Source organism: Ornithodoros turicata, chromosome 1 (genome assembly GCF_037126465.1).
Source record: "Ornithodoros turicata isolate Travis chromosome 1, ASM3712646v1, whole genome shotgun sequence".
Taxonomy (NCBI): domain Eukaryota; kingdom Metazoa; phylum Arthropoda; class Arachnida; order Ixodida; family Argasidae; genus Ornithodoros; species Ornithodoros turicata.
This window is the reverse complement of record NC_088201.1, coordinates 97,833,224-97,853,273: the sequence shown is the minus strand read 5'-3', so window position 1 is coordinate 97,853,273 and position 20,050 is coordinate 97,833,224. Positions and strand designations below refer to the sequence as shown.

Genomic DNA, 20,050 nt, shown 5'->3' with positions numbered 1-20,050 from the left:
TTTCGCCACTGGAACCGAAAGATGTACTAGACGAGCTCAATGTAACAATCATTAATTGATACAGAGATCTCCTGTGTGCCCTACAGTTAGCCAGCAATTCCCCCAAAAAGTTGGCTTTTTGGGTTTGTATAATTTAGTGATCGCATGCGTGGCTGAATAGCAATGAAGCTGAGAGGTGTTGGCATGTCCCATCATCTGCATGACAGAGCAATGGCTTCTCTTTTTTTTGGAATGTATTCTACGCAAAAAAAGGCAAAGGAAAATGTACATGCATTCATAAATTCACTAGTGTCTCTATAGCACAACCTGCAGGCACTTGAAGCATTTGGAGAAGGTACGTTTCCAGTAAATATTAGCCGTGTGAATGAGCTCCTAAAATCAAGCTACAACATGAGGAAGACTGCTCCTGTAGACATCCTTCCAGTCTATCTTCTGAAGCAAGAGACTGTACGTATCTCTGCGTTACGCATAGAAAATATTCACTAAAATGGTGAATTTATACTGAACAAACTTCTGAACGAACGCTAAGAAAAGCATGGACATGGCACCTGTGACATGTGTTCAACTACAACTAACATTTAATGGTCAACCCTGCCGGGAGGCTAGTCAGCCAGCTCCCGAGACAGGAAGGCGACTTCACACAGTGAAAGACATAGAGATCTATGGCTGATATTGTTCGTAGCTCTCTCGATGCAATACGAATACGTGACTCCCATGCCTATAGACCTGTGTGGTGGCGAGCTAGAACCGTTAGAACAGTTTGCAGCAGTGCTGAAGTAGTCTTTCATTCAAACAATCGACAGACTGTGTTCTTTCATTATAGGAGAGCAATCTTCAGACTTCAGTTTGCTGCAGTGCTGAAGTAGTCTTTCATTCAAACAATCGCCTATCTGCCCAATGTATTGTCGCACGCACGAGAGCGGAACGGAATTCATAACACTTTGATCACATTGCACAGAGGGCTGCCAGCTGTTGGTCCATCCATTTGGTTCTGTGCGTGTGTTTCTTAGCGTTTGTTTAATATGTTTATTTTAAGCCCATACACTCTTTTTGTTTTGTCTCTACTGAACTTACTCTGCATGTCACGGCACCTTGAGGACTGTTTTAGATATGGGTATGCATCTTGTTATTTCTTAATCATGCATGTGTGATATGTCTGTACATGTTGATTTCCTGCCTGTGGTTTGTGTAGCTTTTCTGGTAAATCATCCCGGTGAAAGCAGTGTGCTTAAAAGTTCAGTTCTTAATAAAAGTTCAGGGTCAAACAGAAAAACATAACGTGATAATTGTACGCCATAACAGAGAATCAGGGTATATGAGCGTTATATGTAATGGGTGCATACTAATTTCTTGCATCTTTACAGCTCTCCTGTGAGCCTGAGCTACGCTTTCAACAGCCGACAGAGGCAATGTTGGGGACACTCAACCATGTGCTACATACATTCTCCAAGCAAATTGGTGGAACATCATTTCTAGATGTGGATAAATATTTCAGATCAAGGCGATCAGTTAACCTAATCTCAGTCGTATGTTGTTGTCCCAGGTCTTTGTATTGCTTCTTGCTATGTAAATGAATGAGTACCCGTTCTTCGCAGCGGTTAATTATTCTCCTTGAACATAACAGTCAATTATTTTTCCTCTACATGTATTGCAGCAGCTACTTCCTGTGTGCTTAGAAAAGCATCTCTCAGAGGTGGCAGTGCGCTTTCATGCGCCTATTTCAGAAATGGTTTCTCAGAAAGTTTTCCTTTCTACATTTATCAGGAGGAGCCCTCCAATGGTGAGCGCGTCCCTGGCCCAAGGTTGTACTTCTGCTCCAGAAAGGCCATAATAACAAACACGGAGGTTGTCGCTCTCGACAGCACATGAACCATGGAAATGGCACTGCTACTGCTACTGTGTGTATATTATGTGAAGGATCTGGAATATCCGAACGCATTTGGACAAACACTGGGACTCTTGCAAACAGTGCTAATGAAAGACTCCCCATTTCAAAAAGAGCTGTGTTCAGCACGTTTAACTCGTTTCCTAAGTACGCTATAAGTTTTGTATTGTTCGTTTCTCTACAATGTCTCATCTCTGACTTGGCGTGGTCTCTGTTGTCCCAAAAGGCTAGATTAACGCAGCAGTGATGCTCTTCTGGTGTTGTAATATAAACAGAATGGTGTATTAAGTACTGTGTTTTCTAAAGCAGAAGAAAGGCACTTCAAGGCACTAGAACAGTTCAGTGTTTTTTCTTACCCAGCTTTCTGGGCTGAAGTTGGCAGCAAACAGACTCAGCACAGTACAGTTCACAACATTTTTAAATGCAACTGTGATGTTTACTGTGTGCTCTACATGTGAACATTAGTTAGTAGGAGTTCTATGCAGGGAATCGTGAACGGCTGCAAAGGCTGGATGACCGTATACAGTCGGTATACATAAATACCAGGAGTGATATATACAGGGTGGTTCACCAACCATCATAGAAATTCACAGTAAAAAACGTAGTCCCCGGAAAGACATGCGGTCAAGGGATTTTTTTCTGCCAATAACTTTTGCCACATATTGGTAAAGTTTTTATTTCATTTCAATTGACGGAAAGTTAATTTCTTGAACTGTACTCCGAAATTTCCCAATGCAACCTAACGTTTTCTTTGCGGAAATGGGTTCCCCGTGGTCATTTTCCTCAGTATAGCACATAATCCCACTCGTAATGCACATGCTTACAAGCCTTAACCACAGAACGCACACACGCGGTGACTGCGGGAATCAGAGCTATCTGATCAAAAATGAGGTCACCCAACGGCTTGTAACCCTTTCCCGCCTCCTGTGGCGTGTCAATGTAACCTCCTTTCTTCGCAGCTTTGCGCTCAAACTACGAGCCGTCAAAAAAAAAAAAAAAAGGCGGAGCCAAGGGCTCATTTCCACGGATTTTCGGCGAATTTATTTCGGCAATTGCCATTGTATTACGAGTGGGATTATGCGCTATACTGAGTAAAATGACCATGGGAACCCATTTCCGCAAAGAAAACGTTAGGTTCCCTTGGGAAATTTCGGAGTTCAATTCAAAAAATTAACTTTCCGTCAATTAAAATGAAATAAAAATGTCACCAATATGTGGCAAAAGTTATTGGCAGAAAAAAATCCCTTGACCGCATGTCTCTCCGGGGCCTAACGTTTTTTTTTTACTATGAATTTCTATCATGGTTGGTGGACCACCCTGTATACAGGGTGTCCCAGAAAACGTGTCATTTAATTTTAATAAAAATACTACACCACCTAGAGTCATGCGGTCAATGACATTTGTTCTTACTGGGTTTTTGCCACCTCCTCATGTGAATGTCGTGTAACGTAAGTTTAAATATGTAAATTTTTGCGAGCTTAAGTCGGAAATTTGCCAAGTAAAGGTCACGTTTTTACCCCACCAATGTGAAGAGCGTGTCTAATTTAGTCAAATTAATGATAATTGACAGGGATATTCAGGAGCTATCCCATTGGAAAAATTAGCCGAACATCATGCTCTATGGAGGTCGCACAGAGTAGCGCACGATGAATTTTTAAGCGCAATCTTTGTCAGTCCGACGAAAGGAGGTTGGAAACCCAGCCCTCCCCGACATCGCAGAAAGAGATAAAACAGGCACGGCTTATCACGTCCGACTTTCGCTGCCACAATGCTTTCCCTCCCCCAATTTTAGGAACTGTTACTTTTTCTACTATCACTCTGTGGGTTGGCTTCGGAACCTCCTTTCGTCGCACTGAGAGCGATTGCGCTCAAAAAGTCATCGCGCGCTATGGTGCGGTGCTCCGAAAAGCGTGATATTCGGCTATTTTTTCTGATGGGATTACTCGTGAATATGACTGTGAATTATCATGAATTGGAGTGAATTCGGCACGCTCTTCATATTGGTAGGGTAAAAAAGTGACCTTTACTTGGCAAATTTCCGAGTTCAGTTCGCAAATATTTACATACTTAAACTTGGAGTACATGACATTCACATTAGGAGGTGGCAAAAACTTAATAAGAACAAATGCTGTTGACCGCACGGTTCTAGGTGGCGTAGTTTTTTTATTATAATTCAATGACACGTTTTCTGGGACACCCTGTATACCTGTGTTAACTGTGATATGTTTTGCAAACTTCTTACTCGTCTAAAAGGACTTGAATGGTCTGAATGTGTGATACCACCGTGGTGATACCTAATATGCTGTGGTACTTGTGCACATACCCGCAATAAAAATAGTTTGAATTAGCTGGAAGACAGTAAATGAATCGCTTAAAATTTCTAGTGTTGTAAAATAAAGTCCGAAAAATATTTGGGCTCTCCGTTCTATTTTCTGCTTCAGGTACGAAGCACGCGTACAAAGTGTCAATCTCTCACAGTCCCTAAAAAAGATAGCAAATTCATATTGAATGAGGACGTGATGACGGAGGAGCAAAAAGACAGAACAACCTTTATTACAAGTAGTGGCACAAGGAGGGGAGAAAAAACTGATCAGTGAAAAAAAAAAAAAAAAAAAAAACACACAGACACACAGACACACACACACGCACACACAACACAAGATCGCCGACCAGCCTTTTTGAAGCTAATTTATTCATATTGTATTGACACTCTTTTAGACTCGACTCAACGGTTTAATATTATTGTTAATTTATTAAAAAGTGAATAAGCTGACTGTCTATATAAGCGTAAAAAGTACGAGTTGCCCTAACGGCGCTGCTGCCGAACTGGTTTGTTTCCTTCTGCCGGTTAGCCCGGCGGTCCGGCCGCCCGGCTGCATGTTGGCGTAATTTGCGACCGTTGGATTGCGTTTCGCGAGATTTCTAAATCGCATCGCGCTTATGAGGGAAGACATCGGTACGCACCTTGACCTTTTACTATTCACATCATAATTGTTATATGTTTTCTTTTAAGAATCAGGAGAAGCGGCGCCGACTTCGTTCAATGCGAGAACAGGGAGAACACTTGTTTAGGGTTAGCCCAAACTACAATAGTTACGTTATTCCGAAAAGGAACTTTCAGGTCGACTTTGGTATTCACGCCATATTTGTTACATCTTTTGTTTCAGGAATCAAGACAAGCGGTGCCGGCTTTGTTGAATGCGAGGTTAGTCCAAAGCGCAATCAGTTATATTCTTCTGATGAAATTTTCAGATCATGTGGTGCGCATTCGAAATGGGTCACTCAACAAATACCTACATTAATGTAGGTATTTTATCTGTTTGCAGTAAATTTCGCTCTCCCTTACGCAGGTGCCCATCAAACAGTCTTTTCGTCTCTTGCGTATCAGCAAGGAAGATACCGGTAGTTCGTTGGAAAAAAAGTTTGTTGCATGTTACTCGATTTGTTATCGTGCACTCTGAATCCGGCACCCGATATGTACCGCACGAAAGAGGACCCGCACCTGTGCCAAGTGGTACACGTGAGGTACAGTCGTCAACCAGCAGGTACAGTTCGCGACCACTGCGAAATTCAAGCGGTACAAGGGCTTCGAGACCCATCCGTACCGGCTTGGCACCTTCTAAGCGCGGAGTATCACAGCTGTACCTCATGTGTACCGCGTGTTTCCGGCGCATGAGTACGAACGCCTTCTCACGATCTCCATGCGATGCAAAAATATTTCGCGTGATTCCGAATACGAGTCAATAAATTCTCTTATGCAGCAGTGCCGTAATGGATCAGCGCTATCATTCTATCAAAAAAGTGCAATAACTAGGACCCGTGACCGTGAGGGATCGCACGTTTGGGAAGAATGCGTTTCTTGCAACCGCTGGCAAATCAGCTTGTTTTGAAACGTCGAGGAGCGAGGACGAGTCTGCTCGGTCTTTGAAGAAACTCGTTCGACGCTTTCCAGATTGGAGTCATTTAAGGTGCGTATTATATCTATGAAGTAATTATTCGTCCGCACGACGCATTTTCGTTCATCTTCGCTCTGATTCCCAGTGGTCCTGATCACCGGCAGGCTGGACACAACGACTGAGGGACGGAGACAACGAACTTTGCGCTTCATGCACGAACGTTGATCCGTGAATTAGAGAAGCCTAGATTGCACTTTATACCTGGATTACACAAGCAAGTAGGCATGTTTTTCAGGCAAGCTATTTCGGTTGTTGGATTTTTTTTTTACATTGTATTTTCTCCTGTGTTACGTCCAGGCGATGTCGTAAATGGGTGAGCCAATCATCTCCTGTGGTTCGTGTTACGTTCTGCGGAAGAAACGGAAGTTGGGGAAGAACAGCAATCCAAAGGTGTGGTAGAGATAAAGAAGCGTCACCACAGAGCAACTGGAATGGTGAAGGAGAGATGCAGTGGTCAGCGTTCATCCATATACGTTGTGCCCCGTATGTTCGGCGTTTGCGCATGATGACAATGCATGCTCGCGATGGACAAGCAATACCCCTGAAATGGATGTAATTTTCGAATAAAGGTATTTGTTTGTCATATTTATCGTACAGCGTAGCTTCCTGGGGCTATTAATATATCGTAGAGCAGCGGGACCACCCCGACGGATAGGCCTAAATCGCTGCTCGCTATCTGTTGCATGTACCGCATGTGAGGGCACGTGTACCTCTTGAGTTTAAGAGGTACATTTAAAAAATGTACCTCCTGGCCAAGCGGTACTTAACCGTTACATATGCGTTACCTGGTTTAGAGTGTGTGCGCGGAGATATTTCTGTGGTACTGTTGCGTGTTAATAAAGAATTCAAATGGACCCGGCTGTTTTTATTTTTGTGTGTGCACGGTTGGGGAATAACAGCGGGAGAAGGTACTGAAGAGAGAGAAAGGGTGATGAGCACCTCCGGCAAAACTCCTGGGGAAAGGCGTGTTCTGTACCTCCTCGGCTTTAGCAGGTTCACGGTACCCTCCAGATCAGGGGTTACATTATTGCAATTTTTACCTTCTGAATGAGCGGTCGTCAGACGGTACCTGATTTAGAGTGTGGGGCTCGAACCCCTCTGGATTACCATTCCATTGTGTTCCTTTTGATGCTTTGTGTGTTTGTCCTTACTTCCATGTTCCAGCCTCAGAACATCAATTTCCATCGTGAAGAAAAAAATGTTCAGATGCTCCTTGCTCAAAAACTTCTTCTAGTTAAATTATGCAATGGCATAATTTATGCATTTGTGTAACTATGGTTGCGATAGACTGAACGAAATGTAACTTTGACTCATTGTGTTCAGTGTAATATATACTGCACTGAGCAGTTTCGTTTGCAGTGAATGCTGCCCTCCCTCCCTGTTTATTTCAAGCTGTATCTGTCTTTGAGGAATTTCCACGATACACTGTAAGAAAAATTTGTGTATTTTACTGCCAATGTGACTGTTAACTCTGTAGCCGGCATACGTGCCGTGACCCTTATGCTGCACAAAATCGCTTTCGAAGGCACAGTTCTGCAACACATGGCACACACATACGCAACAAGCATAGATAATAGATGGGTAGAAATCCAGCGAACCGGTAGAGATGTAGGAAGGGAGTTGCCTCAGGACAGAAGCCGCCGATATTTCGAACAGAGACTGTTCTTCTTCTGGGCACCGTCCTCATCATTGGCATGGTATTTAAAGGGTTAGGTGTGACGTGTTTAAAGGTTCATGCGAATTGTGGGTCAACAGCCCGGAGGGAAGAAAGGTCCGTACGGGTTTTTACGGCGGGAGTGAATGGCTGCTTTGTTAGAGTGTGGAGGGGATTATGTGAACGTAGTGATCTAGGCTACAGACCGGTTGCAGAAAAATGGAAGGTTCACGAACACGTGGACGAAACGGGACAACAGGCAAGAATTCGCAAGCATAGCGAAAGATAAGGAGGTCAGTGGTTACGTGGGGAAAATTCCAGAACGAGCAATTTTTTTTTTAAATATATATTTGTAATACAGAGTTGTGGCATGCAATAAAGAGAGCAGAAAGCAGTGGCCATGCAGAACATAACAGATGATAATGGAGGTAGATGGGAAAAGCATATTTTATTTGTGAATGTAAGTCGCACAGTGTTGTGTTGTACAGTGATGTGTGCTCGTAATCCCCATATGCGGGAGTCACTTATCATTCATGTGGCTGCGCTGCGCGTAGAGTGCCATTCGCAGTGTGGAATATCTGCGATAAATACCTAAAAAAGTGATTGCCTGTCTGTGCGCGTGAAGCGCGCAGTACCAGGCGTAGCCGTTTCGCCGGAGAAGCACCTCGAGTGTCGCTTTTTGTACGATCCTTTCAATCCTCGCAGTTTTTTGCATGCAAATTCTTTTGAAGATAACGCTGTACAAAGTAGTTTACCTTGCAGCGACAAAGTGGTCTGTAACGCCTATTCAGCGTTCTGTGTTGACGTATACTATCCGGTATAAGTAGTGGTATACGGCCGTAATAAGGGGAATAAATATAAGCATAATGACTCTACGCATAAAATATAGAAGTCAATGGCTTACTTCTAAAATATCCGTCAAAAAACGATCACATTCTTGATCTTTACTATCCGTCAAAAGCTCTAAGTGGAAGCCCATGACGCATAGAATAACGGTTAAGAATTTGATCGTTTTTCGACGCTTACTACCCGTTTTTTTTTGTTCTTTTTCTGAGAGTGATCTTTACGTAACTAATTGTTTTGAACAACTGTACGCGGTGTACTACAACAACGAATCTACTGAGCTTTTCTCCTGATCAGATTTTTTTTATTCAGTACTTCTGACGCCAAGTAGGTAATTGCGGCAACGAACAGAAGAAATAGCATGCATAATATGCACAAACATTGTATGTTCAAATACAGCAAGTGTACTAAACAGCAACAAAATAAAACAAAATGAAAGACTACCAGCAAACACAAAAACCATAGAAAGAGGTAAGATTTCCTTGAGTTTGAGGAACACACAATACGAAAAGGACAACACAAGATTATAGGTACATATCATGATGACCTTATGAAGCATCCTGCGTTACCCGCCTCACAGTGAGGAATGCCACTCACACTTTTTGTTGTTTAGAGAGATATGTTCATTGTTTTTATCAATTCATTATTGTGTTTCTCGATAAGACATTACTTTATTTTCTGGCTTACCACATACCCCCACTGCACATTCCACAAGGAATATTCAAAGCTAAATTTAATGGCCATTTGTGATGTTAACCACAGTCTGTCACTTAGATTTTTGCTTTGTGTCTCATGTGTATTTAATTTCGAATTTACCTTTATATCTTCGCAGCGTGATTTCCACTGCACACTCCACAGTCAGCCCTTTGTTCACCTGCATGCCCCTTTCCATGCATTCCACGTAAATTAATTCTCCTAAGCTTCCCTCTTGATTTTCCCACTCTCAATAGCAAGGAATTTATGAAACACTGAGGAGCGTCTGCGTTTAGTGCATTATGTCATGTTGTACTTTGTCTCGCTGATTGTTTTGGTCAAATCATCAGCATCTCTTCTGTTGAATCATGTAGGAAATACAATACAAGACAGAGATTTGCTGGAATTTTCTTCTTGTGGGAATGTTGGGGCTCAAACGGGACTTGAAGTTACCCAAAGTTACTTTTGCACAGTAACCTAAACAAGGAACTAGTGTTTCAAGAAGTTACCAGAACCCAAAAGCGACGAGTTAGGTTTAAAAGTATACAGGCCCTATTGAAAATATTTCCTGAGGTTACCTCAGAGTCTGAGGCCTTGAGGTATAATGGGACATCAGAGGTCTTGAGTTTGTCGCAGAGCTTGAGGTTCTGAGGTTACCTCAGACCTTGAGGTCCTGGGATTACCTCAGAGCTTGAGGTCCTGACGTTACATGAGAATTTGAGTTCCTGCGGTTACCTCGGGGCCTGAGGTTTCCACAGATTGGAACTTAAAGCATTGGACAACACAGAGCGCCCGTAGCACAACTTCGTGTTCAAAGACTTCTTATTGGTATTGAGTTCATCAGGTTCTAAATATTTTTCAGACATTTTAATTTGCCGTTCAGTGTCGCGACTCTCTTCATTTTCTTTATGGTTTCTTCGCCTTCCTCCGTTCTGCTCTTGAAGCACTGGAGGTATGCACATAGAGATAAAATTCAGTTCAGGTACTATAACCAAAGAGGTAATACAAAATAATACACGAAATACCGAATAGTGATTACCGAATTGAGTGAGCATGTCTGCATGTACGAAAGTAATTTGCTTCACGCAGTCACAAAACTAAAAGTTCGATCATTACGGTAAATTGCCATACTCAAAACGCAGACGGTTGCGACCAAAGGCATACCTAAAGTCTCCAAATAAGTTTAGTAGCTCTATGCATACCAAGAATATGAGTATCCGTTTTCAACAACAAAAAGTAGCGATAAATGCTTGTCAAATCAGAGGGATAAACAGTCTGGTGAGCAGCACCCTCAGGCACGTTGTCGAATGGAAAGCAACAGAAGGAGAGAAATTTTGTGCCGATAATACACCGTTCAAGATATGTAAACACTCACATTATTCCGCGTTTGTTGCCGTTCCGGCTCGCGCCTTCATGGTTTTCCTATCCGCTTTCGTCCGCTGCAGGCCTTGGCGATATCCTCAGTGCCTATCACGCCACATGCAATCAATCTGAAATGCATCGTAGGGAATCTGAAAATACGGTAATAGAAATACAAGAAATTCAAAGTTACATCAACTACTAAAGTGTCACTTTCCATTCACGAGATATTCACGCATAATTTTTCCTGCGGAGCAAGACACACACGCACGCACACACATACAGCAAAAACTATATACGAGAAAGTTTCGTTCACGTACCTTCCAGAAAGAAGCTTCCACGGGTTTTCTCGCCCTCCTTCCGCAAAATAGCGTGCGCTGGATAGTCCTTGTTCCGATTGAAAATCTGTGCGATCGTTGTCTTCAGAAAAATTCCTCACGTCGTCCACAGAAGTAACAACTCGAATGTCGTCAAGAAACTCACGTATACACACGTCATCATGACATCGTGGCACACAGGACGAAGCAAATACACACGCATGCCATAAAAGCTGGCGCGTAACTGCACTAGGCAGAGTGAGGCGATTCCGATAAGCCGTTACAAAAGCGGAAACTTAGTGTACGGCCCCCGAGCAAAAAAAAAACAAAAGAGAAACAAATGAGAAATAGGGATGCGTGGCTGGAGCGAAGCCACTGAGTGGGGCTGTAAAAATAATGCCGACCCATGTTTCCCGCGTTGTTGTTTTCTTTCTTTCTTTCTTTTTTAAGAACAAAGGAAACGAAATATTCCATCTCTTCTAGATTCTTTGCACAATATTTCATTGTGGGGTACGCCAACCTGTGCGAAGCCCATAGACGCAGAAAGTATCGCAACAACACCTGCTTGCAATTTTATCTATCCATTATAGCCTCTAATAGAAATACACGTGAGATAATACCGTTTACCCTATATTGCGCTTATTGTGTTTTCAGATGTCTGGTCATGCAAAAATCGGTAGTGTATTTTTCACACGAGTAATGTGATTTCTGCTTGCATATTACCAAAACCCTCGAGACTAGGGAGCTACGCAAACAGACGCACGCGGACAGTGTCCGGCTGTTTTCGTAGTTCCCTAGCCTCGAGTTTTAGTAATATGAATTACAATCTCCAGCTCGCTTGCTCTTTAGCAATTCTTTCATTGTGATTTTTGTGTAACGTTCGGTGTGGACGCTTTGTGCTAGCAGAGCTTTTATATCCGATCAGATTTGTATCAGATTTATAACCGAATATAATTGACTTTATGCCTTCCTGATGGTTTATGTGGATGACACTTATGAAATTTCACGTTTTGGCGTTACGGTTTGGTGTAGGCTTAATTCACGTTGCCAATTCAATGAAGGTAACATAACTGAATTACAAGTCATCAATCTAAATTCTGCTCCAAAACACCTTGCGAACCTCTCCAACGAAAAGGCCCCCTGAGAAATTCCCACATAAATTCCCAAGGCTGTAAGGCGTACCAAGGTGTGAGGCCCTATGTTGAATCTCGATTCGCCGAGGTAACCGCAGGATAGCTACAGCCTGGTCTGAGGTCTTAAAGTGGAACCTTAAAAGAACCACAGCAAGGTCTGGGGTTCTGATGTAGAACCTAAGAACTTCTTGAGGTTACCTCAAAAGAGCGAAAGCGATGTCTGAGGTCCTGAGGCATAACCTCAGGATTTCTTGAGGTAACCTTACAAGAACCAAAGCCGGATCCGAGGTCCTAAGGTAGAGCCTCAGGATTTTTTGAGGTAACGTCAGACGAACCACAGACAGTTCTGAGGTAACCTCAGACCTCAAGATATCCTGAGGTAACCTCACGATTTCTGGGGTAACCTCAAGACGTTTTTTTTTTCAATAGGGGGGACCCGCAATGTAGTCAGCTTCTTGTCAAGTCTCCGAATAAAGAAATGTAGCTTTACAATGATGAGTTACCCCCAACACTGATCCTAGTTGTTATTATTAGAACATGGATCAGTGTGCGCTAAACACTGCCAAAATATTAATGCAATTATGCACTGAAAATGTTCGAAATATGAAGTAAAAATCACTAATATGTGCACTGTTTTGCATTGTTTGTGGTACAAAAGTAGTGCAGCAAAATCCATTTTTTTAAATAGTGAGTATTTTGTTAGGGATAATACGGTAAATTAAAGCCGCATTCGTTATGCAGAACTCAGCAAAGGATACGCGCGCCACAGATATAAATCATGGAGCTAAGGCGTTTCTGATTGATAAGCTAGCGTAAACGCAGTCTAGGTGGTGAACGAAACCCATGACGGAACTAGCTTGAGCAGGAGCAACAAGAACATACGTGTGCGCTCGTGTAAATCCGTGCTCAGGTTATTATTATCCAGGAAAGAAGTCATACAGTGGGCAAACAGACCTCTAGGTTCACACGTTCACTGACCAAGGGGTACGGGGGGGGGGGGAGGGGGGATACACGTTTATTAAGAAAATAGATTGGAAAAGTTATGCAGGCAGAGAACCGGCTTGCTATTCCAAAAAAGAAAATGGAAAAGAAAAGAAAGGGAAAAGCTAAGAAAGAAAGAAGGAAAGAGACACTAGAACTACGTCACATGTGGTTCACGAGTCCTAAAGCTTGGAGAAAACCGAGGAGAGCGGCTTTGACAGTCCACTGGTTGGGGTGCAAGACAAGGCCAAGGAGAGCAGCCAACGAAAAGCCGTTACAGCCAATCTGGAACAGACGGCAACGATGGGTGTTGCTATGGTGATAGTGGTGCAGACAACGTACTCGTAGTCAATGTGTAAGTCGTAGTTGCAGCCCGGAACTGCCAAGCACATATGGCGCACAGATGGCGATTATGTAAACAGCGTAGGGGTTAACTAAAAAAATATTCAATACCGGTGCTCACACTCTCACTTGACCTCATCTTGATCATACTCAAACTATCATGTCACTACTTCCTTACATCACACACATCTATACATGTAAATTGAGGTTAAGTGCCGCAGGATGCTGTGTTTGCAATTCCAAGAGCACTGCAGCCCTGTAAAAAAACAGCAGGCGCTACCGTGCTATGAAAAAAAAGGCATAACTTATTCATGTCAGATGAGTAATGTGTCATCTTTCTTCATTTCTTCATTTCTTATGTTATCTGTCTTCGTCACTTCACCATGTTTCCCAACGTATCCCAGCCTCCACAATCTAAACTGCTGACAGACTGATATTGTAATGTTGCACACCTGTGTCCTTTCCATGAAATCACTATATATTGCAGAATGAATTACTTGCTTGATCTATATGCATATCATAGTGCCTGCTCATTTGTTTTGTAACTGAAACCTTTTCATTTATTGTACACGCCCTTCAATGCTTGAACAGCCTTCGCCCTATTTTGCCACTACAGTATAGCAGCTTTTTTATTATCTCAGTCTGACGGGCACAACACGGCACATTAACGATGGTAGTATTCCATGACTAGGGATACGGCTTTGGTTTTTTCCCGGTAAGCTGTGAAAACACCCACCAGTATTTTTTTTAAATTAAATTTTGTACAAAATATTGCGACTATCCTGACGCATAATGCCAAACTCGAACTGCCAGAACGCTTTCAATAGCACGAAGTCATGTATTGGCGTGTTGTAAAAGGCCACAAAGGGACCGTGACGAATTTGTACAGCAATTTTGGCTTTCAGCAAATTGTCCTGACAGGGAGCTTCAGGACATCTAATGAGAGTAGGCCATTGTTGCCCGAGCAAGCGTGAATATAAAAGGCTTTCCAGTGTCCGATGCTAATATTAGGCATTTACCAAGTTGAGACAATCAGGTATCCCCCAGGTAGGTAGAAGTACAGGTCTCAGATTACGAGCACTTACTTCTAACTTGTCTAGTACATACTTCACATCAGTGTAACTGGGTATTTTATATATTTTGCTGCCAACGTGCAATGTGGATGTGCAAATGAAAAACTTGCACGCTGCGTTACAAAAGTGTAGATCACACGCGCATTTTTCTTAAATATCTGCTTCTCATTTATGTGATGAAATTCAGCAATTGCGACCGTTTGCCCCGCACCTGGAACCTATGAACAAGTGGAATTTCTATTGTCAGCCACTGTCATGTAACCAAATTATTGTCTTTTGTGTATATCAGGGCACTAAAAGTAATCTGCAGGCTGTTCGAAACGTATCCGTACACACCTAAGTGTTGCGTTTACGTCACTACAGACTTTAGTACATGCACTACGTCTTGCTGTGTTTGCAGGTACGCCAAAACCACGACATCACTCTACGACAGTTTCTTTCTTTAATAATTGAATTCCAACGTTCCTCATCAACAACTCCACAGAGAGTGGCCACTATGAATAACTGCAGTAAAGAACGTTGCGACGCGATTGACGAGGGTTTTTTCTCTTACTGCTACACACTCCATCGAAGGTGCATAAACACAACAAAGCTTTAGCCTAAATTCGGTTCTTCACTGTTCGCGCTATGTTTCTCAAAATAATTTGGACGACAATGGGCACTCATGCGCCATCGCAAACCGGAGACGCGAAGCAGCAGCACAACGTCACTTTCACTGAAAACGTTCACTATACGTGGTCTCACGTTCTCAAAAGCAAGGCACATAAATGTTCGAAGAACTTGTACATTGCTTATCGTCATCCAAACACCAAACACATCTATCATTACTTTTCACTCATTAGCCGTCCAGTAACACGCTTCGAACCTCTGAACACAGATATAGCGGCCCCCATGATATTTCAGGGTTTTCTGCAGCCGCCGCAATACGCAGTACACCGCCACCGGCACGCTAACTGGAGGCGGCGGCGGCAATCTTTCGTACAAGAGCGGGTTTGGAAATACGCTGCCGGGAAGGGGAACCAAAAAAGCAAGCACCCATGAGGGAGTTTTGTGCGCAACGGAAATCTCCTTGGGAAACAAACCAAAAACAAAAAGGAAGCTTTCAAGTCCAAGATTAGTGACGCGATGCTCAGGTGAGTTACGTACCATATTTTCGGAACCGTTATCGTAAAGACCTTCCAACCTGCTCAAACTCTCGTAATCATTCCAACCATTCTGAGCTTCTCTCCTGTACCGGCGCTGTGATAAGTGAGCAAACGAGTGTGAGCAGTGTGACGCCACAGGAACACCGACGTCCCAAGAGTGCGTTTTATGCATACCTTGATTCCCTGACTTTGTACCACTACGGTAATTAAAAGTTGAACGTTATGAACTGCAGGACTGTCGAAATGAGGGGAAACTACATGCGGGAACCAACCACAGAACACACTAAAAGGACAGCTGATCGAGGGAGATTTTTACCGAAGACTCTCGTGAACCGCGAGATATAGCGGCAAGCTCTCCGTAGTAAGAACACCGAGCACGTGCTCTCTGCCGACGTCCCTCGAAGTCACCATTCGCGCAACAGGGGTGACACAAACCATCCATTGTTGTACCTACCCTAAACCGGGTGCTGTTCGCAAAACCGCCCAATTGTGGTGGGCACGCATCATAGGCAAAATTCTCTTGAGATCAGGTGACTTTGTTTACATGTCGTTTCCGCACTTGCCGACATATTCCCGTTGGCAATAATAATGTCAGGGGATGAACGCATCTTCCCAGCGTAAATATACGGTGCTTCTTCGCGACACGGTATCCCATTTCCCCTTAGGTTAGGGTCATCACATCGGCTCAGTGTGCCTTAACGCGGTGTCGTCATCGCGTCATCGTTGTAGTGTACAAAAAATGCGCGTGTTACTGCGAGGTTATTGTCTAAAAATAATTCCCAGGATCGAAAAACGCCCAAAACGGCGCACAGAATGAGCAAACGTGTTGTTCACAAATGGTTAGGCCGCCGATCACGGGCGCGGCCATCTTTAAGGTGACGTGTGCGGTGATGTGTGACCATGACCTGTGCAGAATGCATTGCGTTCGCCCAGCAGTCTTTCGTCTATGGCGCAATAAATTGTATGGCGCCCCTGTGGTTCGCGCCGCGACTTCTCGTCGGGCGTCCTCAAGTGGGAGGCAGATTAGAGAGCACCTAACCGAAGCCGACATGACCACATTTCGAGTTTGCTCGACTTGTCTACATTAATGCGCGCCGGCAAAGTTCCGACACTCGCGACGTGCCAAGGCTATGTCTATCCGCCCACGCCTACCGATTTGCAGGAGCTCGACTTGGTGACTCATCTCTGCGCGGATGCTCTGTATGGAGTCCGGCGCCTCAATCATGCCCTAATGCACGGTCGGGGTCAATACAGCACTAAGGAATATGTTTTAATACCCTTGAAGGAGAGAGAAGACGCAGGTTAGCTGGTTGTACATAATCGAAAGGAATTCCGAGACAAGGAAAAGCCGTTGCTCCCCTGCGTACGCTACTTTTTTGTCTCGTTTTGCGGGCCATTTTTTAAAAAAGTAACTTCTTAGGCACTTGAGGCTTTGTATGTATTCGTCCCTTCTATATGTTCCAGTCTCAGAACATTAATTGTCTCATATTCAACAAATGCCGCTTGCGTCGATCCCGTCGTATGAATTTGTGTATCAGTGAGAAAAATGTAGGAGTGGAAGGGGGATGAGTGAGAGAGTGGCTGGGGTGTCCCTTCATAAGACGCACCCTTGGAAGTCGCTGGGGAGGTGTGTTAGCTTAGCTCACTTGGCAGAGCCCTGAACCGGTAATCCGGAAAATGCGGGTTCGAGTCCTACAGCTGGCTAACCTTTTCAGTGACTTCCACCTTTCACCAGTGTCAAACGTTTCGTCAGCGTCAGAAGAAGTTACTCACAGCTACCGCTGAATATCGCAACACACATCTTCTGCAACTTTTGTTTAATTACTGGCTTTCGCGCCCATGCTATATATAAAGGCAGAATTGCCTAAAGCAATCTTCTTTTGTTCAAAAAAATCGTCTCGTGAAATGAGATGCTCAAGCTTCCTTTGTCATCCTTTCCTCGGCTAAGGAAACTGACCAGTGACAGCATCCGCAGCTCCAGGAACGCGGTAGTGTGGTTTTCTCAATTGGTGAAACGTACTTATTTCACTGTATTAAACGGACGAGCTAAATGGTGCCATGGTGGGCGGCTGTCTACGCGGTTCTTCTCGATCGAAATGCCGATTTAGTTGAGTCTACGCGATCTTTCCGCGTCCATAACGGATCAATCATAGCACCATCGGAGGTTTCCATTGGTCTCCTTGTTCGGCCTGTCGAAAGATATCGCAAGATAATTCTTGGACAAAACTGTCCTGGGAGATTTTGACACAACAACGTGTTGGCTTGCATTGAGAGGGAGAGCAAGCTGAGAAGAGTACCACGTTTTTGGAAATGGTCGGAGTAATTCTGCTTGATTTGTAATTAACAAACCGGCCTCGGTGGCTCAGTCGGTAGCGTGTTCGCCTTCTGATCCCGAGATCGCGGGTTCGAACCCGACCGAGGACGCCAGCAACTTGGTGGCAGGGTACAAGTTGCTTAGACACGCCGTCTTCCGCGAGGGACGTTAAATACGGGGTGCCGTGTGGTGAGCTTTCATCGCACGTTAAAGAACCCTCAGGTGGGCAAAAGCAATCCACAGACCGTCCGCTGTGGCGTCGCTCATGATCTCAGTTGTCTCGCGACGTAAACACCCAATTATTATGTGATTAACAGGTATCGACGTTGAGAGTTCTCATCACGCAGCAGTCGCGCAGTTCTTGTCATGATCCATGGCAGCGACATGCCGAAGTGAAAGTTTCTCTCTTGTTGAAACGATCGTTTACGACATCGCTACACGAGAAAGATGACAAACAACCGTGAGCTGAAGACGAGAAGACACCAACGGGGGGTGACTTATGAAACGCAGAAGCAGAATAAACAAAAGACAGCCAAAAATGGGATGCCGTGGTGGGCACTTTTACGGAAACGTCACAGTCTATTCATCCTGCGCACAGAGTAGACAAATGCACTTTTCTGAACAATGCACGTGCGTCAGCAGTTATATAGCTGCGCCAAGCTTAAACAAATAAATCGGTCCCGTGCATATGTAGCGGCACCTGCTGACGACGAGCCCTGCCTTTTTCCTTTGCTCGTGCTGACTGTTCGTGTAGTTGTTCGTACGGTTCGTATCCGGCTGTTACGAAGTAAAGTCGCTGTTTCAACCCATTTCGCTCTGTAAAATGGGTCTTCTCCAGTCGCCCCAATGCCCCACTTGCACTGTTGAACCTTCTCCTCGACCTTCACAGATTCAACACCCCTCGAGTCACGCTGAGACGACGCCTACTCGAGCTGCGGTGCACGCACTTTTCTCTGGCCACTCTGCTCGGCCCAGTACGATATCACGCACAGCGGTCTGTGACCAAAGCAGTTCTGACTTTCTTGAGGGATTCAGATCTTATGAACAGCCTGTGAACTCCAGTCGTGCGATCACATTCTTCAGTGCCCCACTCTAACCATCAACGCATTAACCTCATGCCTTCCTTTTAAAGTGATCCTCTGTGATCGATCTCACCATTCTTTCACCGTTTCTTAGTCATTTTTTTTTTGTCATCTTCGTCTATAATCTACCTCATCCTTCTTTCATCCTTTGTTAGTTTATCCTTTACTTCCTAATTCCTTTTCTTTTCTTTTTATTTATTTCTTACTTCTTAATTTTCTTTCTTTATTTATTTCTTATTTCTTTGTTTTCGGAATAGCAAGCCGACGTCCCGTTTGGCTGACCTTTCCCCCGTTTTTCTCCCATTTTCGTCTAATAAATATGCCCCCCCCCCCCCATTTCGCTTATTGCCGTGACCTGACTTCGCGACAGTCTGGTGACCCGAACGTGATTTGAACACGCAACCTTCGCCGCAGCTCACGGGTGTCCCGGATATGCAATTCATCTCCGTTTTCCGCCCTTCTGGACCCAAGATCCCGAGGTCTGGTTCGCCAAAATAGAGCGACGCCCGCTGCGTCATATCCCAAGCCCCGAAGTTCGGACACATGGTCAGCGCTCTTCCCATGGACGCCACTGCAGAAATCTGCGACATTATTCTCCATCCGCCGGGAGAAGAACCGTACGGCACCCTGAAACGGGAGTAACTCGCCAAAACGTTCCCCGCCCCGTAATTCGTACGCCATTCCGGACCCTGTACCTCACCACACTCACATGGTGCCACCCGTTCCGCCCATCCCACCTTTTACCGCATATCTGGATGGTCAGCGCGCTATCTCAAGTCTCTCTGAAACTGTCAACATCCTACAATCCAGCGTCCATCGGCTCACGCAGCTTGTAACTGGATTTACCACGCTGGTTGCTTATGCAACCGCGCGCCAACACCGATGCCATTCACCGCAACTGGGATGATCGTTGCCGACGCACTCGTGCGTTATTTGGAATATCGAGGAGATGTTAAGATGACTGTGGTGTTCGTTGTCCATTTTGGAACTGTATAAGGCATTGCGCCCGCACCACATTGTATGCACGGCAATCTCTGAAGGTATGTTTAATAGCTACAGCTTGTTGGCAGCTTCTGCAATTCGCATTTGGAGCTACTCTTGTACACATAGCTGAACGTTGCTGAATACAGATCCTGTTCGCTGCTTAAGGAGCATGGTTTTCGAGTTGGAGCGAAGGTCTTTCGTGGGTAGACGTGGTTGATTGTTTTGTGCAATTTCGGTGATCCCAGGATGTTGTGGTTGAACTAAAAGCACAACCCCGTCGCACGACACG

At 44.4% G+C, this 20,050-nt stretch overlaps 1 protein-coding gene and 1 long non-coding RNA gene across 3 annotated transcripts in view; both read right to left on the bottom strand.

Moving 5' to 3' along the window:
- Positions 1-20,050, bottom strand: part of LOC135378490 (sulfhydryl oxidase 1-like) — a 157,867-nt gene that overhangs the window by 23,773 nt on the left and 114,044 nt on the right. The window lies entirely within an intron of this gene.
- LOC135378494 (uncharacterized) lies at positions 9,333-11,042 on the bottom strand. 2 transcript variants are annotated; one of them, XR_010418418.1, is made up of 3 exons: positions 10,711-11,042; positions 10,407-10,542; positions 9,333-9,977 (listed from the first exon to the last, which is right to left on the bottom strand). It is a non-coding gene; the product is annotated as an uncharacterized LOC135378494 (long non-coding RNA). The 2 variants fall into 2 exon arrangements; XR_010418417.1 differs by having other exon boundaries at positions 10,407-10,521.